Source organism: Cupressus sempervirens, chromosome 9, assembly GCF_028749045.1.
Source record: "Cupressus sempervirens isolate cs-2001-9-10 chromosome 9, ASM2874904v1, whole genome shotgun sequence".
Lineage (NCBI taxonomy): Eukaryota > Viridiplantae > Streptophyta > Pinopsida > Cupressales > Cupressaceae > Cupressus > Cupressus sempervirens.
The window spans coordinates 584,513,056-584,519,055 of record NC_143126.1 but is presented as its reverse complement, the minus strand read 5'-3'; the positions used below and the strand labels follow the sequence as shown (position 1 = coordinate 584,519,055).

Sequence of the window (6,000 nt, the reverse complement as noted above, 5' to 3'; positions counted from 1 at the left end):
AAATTTGTCTTCTCCCAATTAAAGATCATGATTTTCCAAATAAATTCTTACTTTTCAGTTTGTTGATTTTCTCCCCAAATGACTTCCACTCCTATGATCTATAATTAAGCACTATATTAGTCATTATTTTAATTTTCTTACAATTATAAAATAGTTATAGTTTTTTTGAATGTATATCTCGAATGTGTTCTAGTTTTAATGTACACAGTTGCAACAAAACAACCCATGCTTGCCAATGCCTGTTAATGTAGTTAATATAGATATTTTAAATATATGTATACATATAGCACTAACATATATTAACAGCAAGATTAACCTGTGTCACAAATCCACTATAGACAACTCAAGACTGATGCCTTGACATATTTTAAATAGATGCCTTCCAGATATCTATGCTAATTTTAGTATTTGACTTTTCTTGACAACTTTTTCCTCAAAATGTGGTTAAATTAAAAGGGTCTGGAAGGTTCGCATACATGATCTCCTGCATGGTAAATCCACCTCTAGCTAGCTATATTGATTGATAAAAAGCTTCCCGCGACTTAAGTTGTATTTGGCACTAATTTGAAAAATAATAATAATAATAATAAAATGAATAGCTAATTAAAAACACTAAAAAATTGCTTCTACATTTCATGTCAACACCTTTTCATCTGTCCTCATTTTTGTATCTTGTGAATTGCAAAATTTTAGGCAGATGCAAACAACATTTCCACCAAATAAAACTAAATGTGGTTTCTTATGAGTTTGATGCACATCCTTAGGAAAATCATAATATAAGATGTAATTAAAACGTTTGAAACTTATAATAATATTATTTTTGGCATAATACCAAGCATTTGCTAGATGAATACAATTTGTGGCAACCTTGTTGCATCTGATGTTGATTAATCTACTTTTTTACTGAATGCTGCTCTTCCACTGCACCAGAAATGGACTCTTGCTAATTAATCATCTTTTTCAAAGTCCAGTAAACTTGAAGATAGATTGGGATATTATTATTACAGAGTAACTGTCTAGACCTTCATATTGAAGATCTGCTCCACCTGAAATGGACTCTTGCTAATTAATCATCTTTTTTGAAGTCCAGTAAACTTGAAGATAGATTGGGGTATTATTATTACAAAGCAACTGTCTAGACCTTCATATTGAAGATCTGCTCCACCTCTATCTTGGCTTCACTACAAAGCAAAGAAACCAAATCTTTCAAACGGAAAGGCATTAAAAAACACCAAAGTCACTCAAGATATAAAGCCTCCCCATTTTACTTAGTAATCTAACTTTACAGAAGACAAATCACTGTTAGCTAAAACAACTATAGGAGCAGTTACGTGACTCTAACAGAAAAAAGTCGAGTATCAAATACATCTGTAAACCTTAAAGAAAAGGAAAGGAAACTCTTCAGTGTTGAAAAACGAGCTGCCCCTAAGTCAAAGATGGATCTGTCACCGAGTGAGTCGACATCTCAATGATAAAGCACCCCATTGGCAAACGGGTGATCTTGAGTTCAACTCCTAGCTAACCCATAAAAAGAATTAACATAATATCAAACCCAGGTCAGTGAAACCAAAACAAGTTAGGAGTCCCAAGCACCTGCAGTGTAGTTCAAGGAAGGTTGTCTATAAATAAGCCACACTTAAACCGGTCAATGCACGGGCCCATAATTCAATGGAAGAGCACCCCAGCACCAAATGAGTGGCCCTGAATTCAACTCTGGTACATGCAAAAGTTTAAAATGTTATCAGAGTTAGGTCAGCAATACCAGGCCAGACTAGGAGCTTTAAGAACCTACAATGTGACTCAATGGCGAGTGTTCGAAAATGAGCTGCACCCAATCAATTGACGAGCCAGTCACCAAGTAGACCAGTACTTCAGTGGTAAAGTATCCCAGCAGCAAATGTGTGGTCCTATTTTCAACTTCTAGCTGGTAAATCAAAAAAAGCTAATCATTCCGCTCCAACCAATGAAGAAACAAGCATATTTAGAAATTGATATTGAACTTGTACTTAGATGGGTGTAAAGGCCACTAATGTTAATAACTTAATACGCTTAATTTGTAAGAGGGATTTATTATTATCATTTGCAGTATTATAGACATGCCAAATGGATAGCTTCTTCATTTTCTGTGAATGATCTTAGTTATCCGGAGAGATCAAATTTCCACAATGCATTACTATTGTTGATTTTGGCTTCTGGATTAAATTGTGTTTGGCATATAAATCAACAAACATGTCCACTAAAAGTGGCCTGTGGAATGCAACCCACTGGACAGTAGTTGCAGGCTGCTGAAGTGGCCATGCAAGCTCTGTTCAGTGAGCTATGGGTACTGTGCCGCAGCGGCACACCAATATTTTATTTTTAAAAAGCAATATTTTATTTTATAAGACTAGATGTTTATATTACATTCAAACTCATCTGCTTCTTTGATCCTTGGCTCCTTGGCTACTCTGCTCGGCGTTTTAGTTCAGGAAGTTGTTTCTTGCTCTGTTAAGGCCATTAGTACTAAGCAATGGACAACAGCTTACAGCAACACTACTAGTTATCATATAAGACTATAAATATTTATATAATGTTCGAACACCTGTGCTTCTTTGACCCTTAGTTCCTCTGCCCAGTAGTGTTGTTTGGGAATTGTTTTGAATTTCGACAGGGGAATTGTTTTTGTTAGCACATAAACAAAAATCCAATAAGTCAACCGTCAAGAGTTTTTGTGAACACATGCATGTGATAACAAGCCCTTGGCTGTGACTGTAGGTTAGACGTCTCTGGCTTAATTGAAATTTTGATTCTGATCAAAAATGAACTAAACTTATAAAATAGCCAATTCTATTATGAAGTTGGAAAAGTAGTCCCAACAGAATAGGGAGAAGAGAACCAAATTTTAGCTATCAAAGGGGATGCTTGGGAATCTCACTTTTTGTAGAGTTACCTTGACAGCACTTAATACTTTTTTTCCGGTAAGTGCTTTTTGACTGGAGCTATGAACCAGTGAGGTCATAAGAACGACCTCATCCCCAAAACGAGAGCCTAGGCATCCTCAATAATTCTCCAATTTTCGGCTTGAGAGCACCGACTGTTCCCTGGCCAACGAACAGAGGGACAAACCATCGGACGAGACTGCTGGCAGTGACCACCATCTCCAAGCACCTCGCAGCTCTCCCTACTCCCATGCTGCACCCTCCTCATGGTACACTCCTACATAGTCTGCCGGCGACAGAGAGTGGAAGAGCAGGGAATGGAAACACAAACCGAGAACAGCATCAATGCCAGTGGGGATCATGTGAAGTAGACCCCCAACCACCACGTCCACGGAGCAGCAAGACTCCTGGCAGCACCACTGTGATGAAGACACCGCTGAGACCAAGCACTTGTGGATGAAAAGGATGGGGAATAGAAACCTAGGATGCCGTATCTGCATAGCCTTTGCAATGGCAATGCTATTGTTGCATTGTGGAGGCATTCCCAACAGCACTTTATACTTATCTTACAGACAGTTCATTAATTTTGCTAAGCTATTTTGAAGCTCGTCATCACAAATTCATCATGTAGCTCTAACAGGGACACTTGAGTCTTAGATTACAAATTAAAATTTAGAACCACAGTTCCACAAAGTTTCCTGAACGGGAATGGGGGAAAGGTTTGGAGGATGGGGGAGCCAAGGGTCTAAATTTGGGCACGGCAAGGGCAAGGCAGTGGAGTGGTGGTGGCAGATGCGTGCTGATATAGAAATTGACGTGAATTGAAACCTCCTAGGCAAAATTTGCAATATAAAAGCTTTAAAAGTGCCCCATTAAAGGCAAACTAGTTTTCATGAAGTTAAAGGTTGGCACATATACCAAGTGACCCAGCAAAGCCTTTGACAAGGTAGCAGAGGTGGTAGTGTTGCGGAAAGCATTTCCCCCAAGTTCCCACCTCTTGGAATGTAATGTCCCCTTTCCAGCATTCATAGCATGATGTTGTCGTTAGCCTATTTCCCTACAGTCCCGTAGGCTAACTAGGACATTAAAAGGGCTTAGAGGCCATTTGGCCTAGACAGTTTCAGTTGCAGGTCTTTCTGACGGGTTCTGAGGCAACTTTGAGCATACTTACTATTTATAGTAAGTCATCTTGGACATGGCCGGACATTCAGTCACAGTGGTATGTCAATGGTAATTGTTTAAAATCGACAAGAAGACTTATTTATCATTGATAAGATTTGTTATGCATTGATAAAGCCATTTTATAAAGTTAAATTTAAATATTTAACTTTATTAATGCATAGACTATAGTTTGTGGGAAATATTTAAATTAAAAGAGTTCCCTTTATTTTTATAACACATTGGAGACATAAGGTACATAAAGGGAGTTATGTTTTATCCCACATTGAGAAAACGAAGGATTGAGCTCTTGTGAGAACACTATAAAAGAAATGGAAGAGCTTTTTTTTTGGATGCTTGGATGAAGATTAATGTTATGTTGCTGGATATCTGATTATCGGGCTTGGAGGACGGAATCCCTCTTTGCTAGCATTCTCTTCGCTGTTGGAAGATACAGTCAGGAGGATCAAGGGTGTTTTCACTTCAGGAAATACACTGGGTTTCATTTGGGGCGTTTGCATAAAGAAATTTACAAGGGTTTGAAGTGCAGATCTGAAGTTAGTTATTGCTATAGTGCCGCATGAACAGTATTTTGCTACAGTCGGCATGAACAGTATTTTGCTACAGTACGGCGTAAACAGTGTTGGTATCAAGTTTACTTGTTTTTTCGGCTGATTAGAAGTTTGGAGGGCTGGCCGACTACATCTGCAAAATACTACGGCAACTAATTCCAAGTTTCTTCTGTCAAATTTTGATATTTTGCATAATAATTGTTGAATACAAGTCTGAATAGTTGTTGCAGCCTTTAAGGCAGCTGTAAGTGCACATCTACATTTAAAAATCACCCTTTATTAGCAGATTGAAAGAGTTTCCAGATTTTTCATATACTATTGAATGTGTGCCAAGTGTTTGTGAAAATGTTATGATGTGTATTATGCATTTTAATGTCACTTCATAGTTGTTCGTAAATCTACTCATTGGAAAGCAATTTATTGAGGAAATCAGCTTTATGAGTTTGCATACAAAGTGTTTGACAATATTACAGTGGTATCAGAGCTTTAAGTCCTGCCATCCTGTGGAGGTCTTATAGGAAATTTGGAACTGGCGGATAGAGGGGAAAGTGTTTGATGAAATGTCAAAACACTAAAATTAGAGCATTTATGTTTGAGCATGCGACAGGGGCCTTATAATTTCCGCAATACTAGAGCAAAACAAAGTAGGAGTTCAGACCTGCAAAGCAAACAGTCTAGTTCATCCGTACAGGGGGGTATAGAATCCAGTCATACAGACACAGCGGAGGTATTCTTTGATCAAGACAGCAATATGGGTGACCGAGATGACAGGAATACAAGATTAGGTGGAGGCGGGAATGCCGGTCCAGAGCCTGGAGAGGAAAGATTCTTACAGTTATTAGAGACCTTGGTACAGGGTCAGCGAGTAGCAGAACAAAGGGCACAGGAACAGAATCAGAGATTGGATCTTATGATGCAGATGATGGCTCATCAAATGGGGTTGAATGCTAACATGGGTGGAGGAAATAATCAGAATGGTAACAATCAGAATGGAAATGATCAGGATGGGACACATAATGGAGATGAACAAGTTGGGAACAATTTCGGTCATGCACCCCAGCGAGCTAGGACAGTGAGTTCAAGGCCCATGATTCCTACATTTCCTCCTAGAGCTCCAGAGCAGCTCGTAACAGAGCCCCAGATTACTGATATAGAGGACCAGTTGAGGAGAGATTAGGAAGCCGGAGGGCCAGATTTTACTGCTGCAATTACCTTTAGGGAGTATATGGATGTGCGGATGAAACATATGCCACGTGGACATGACAGGAACTAGAGCTATGAGCTACGAAAGAAAGTAGGGAGACTTGAGTTACCATATTATGATGGCTCAGGAAAGTCTACAGCAAGAGCTT

The 6,000-nt window shown here is 38.8% G+C and overlaps 1 protein-coding gene across 1 annotated transcript in view; it reads right to left on the bottom strand.

Annotated features, from left to right (window-relative positions):
* Positions 1-760: 760 nt before the first annotated feature.
* ARO4 (armadillo repeat only 4) overlaps positions 761-6,000 on the bottom strand; it is a 32,520-nt gene continuing 27,280 nt past the window's right edge. Inside the window, exon 3 of the mRNA XM_089801213.1 lies at positions 761-1,181. The gene's annotated coding sequence lies outside the window, so the exon portion shown is untranslated. The remainder of the gene's footprint in view (positions 1,182-6,000) is intronic.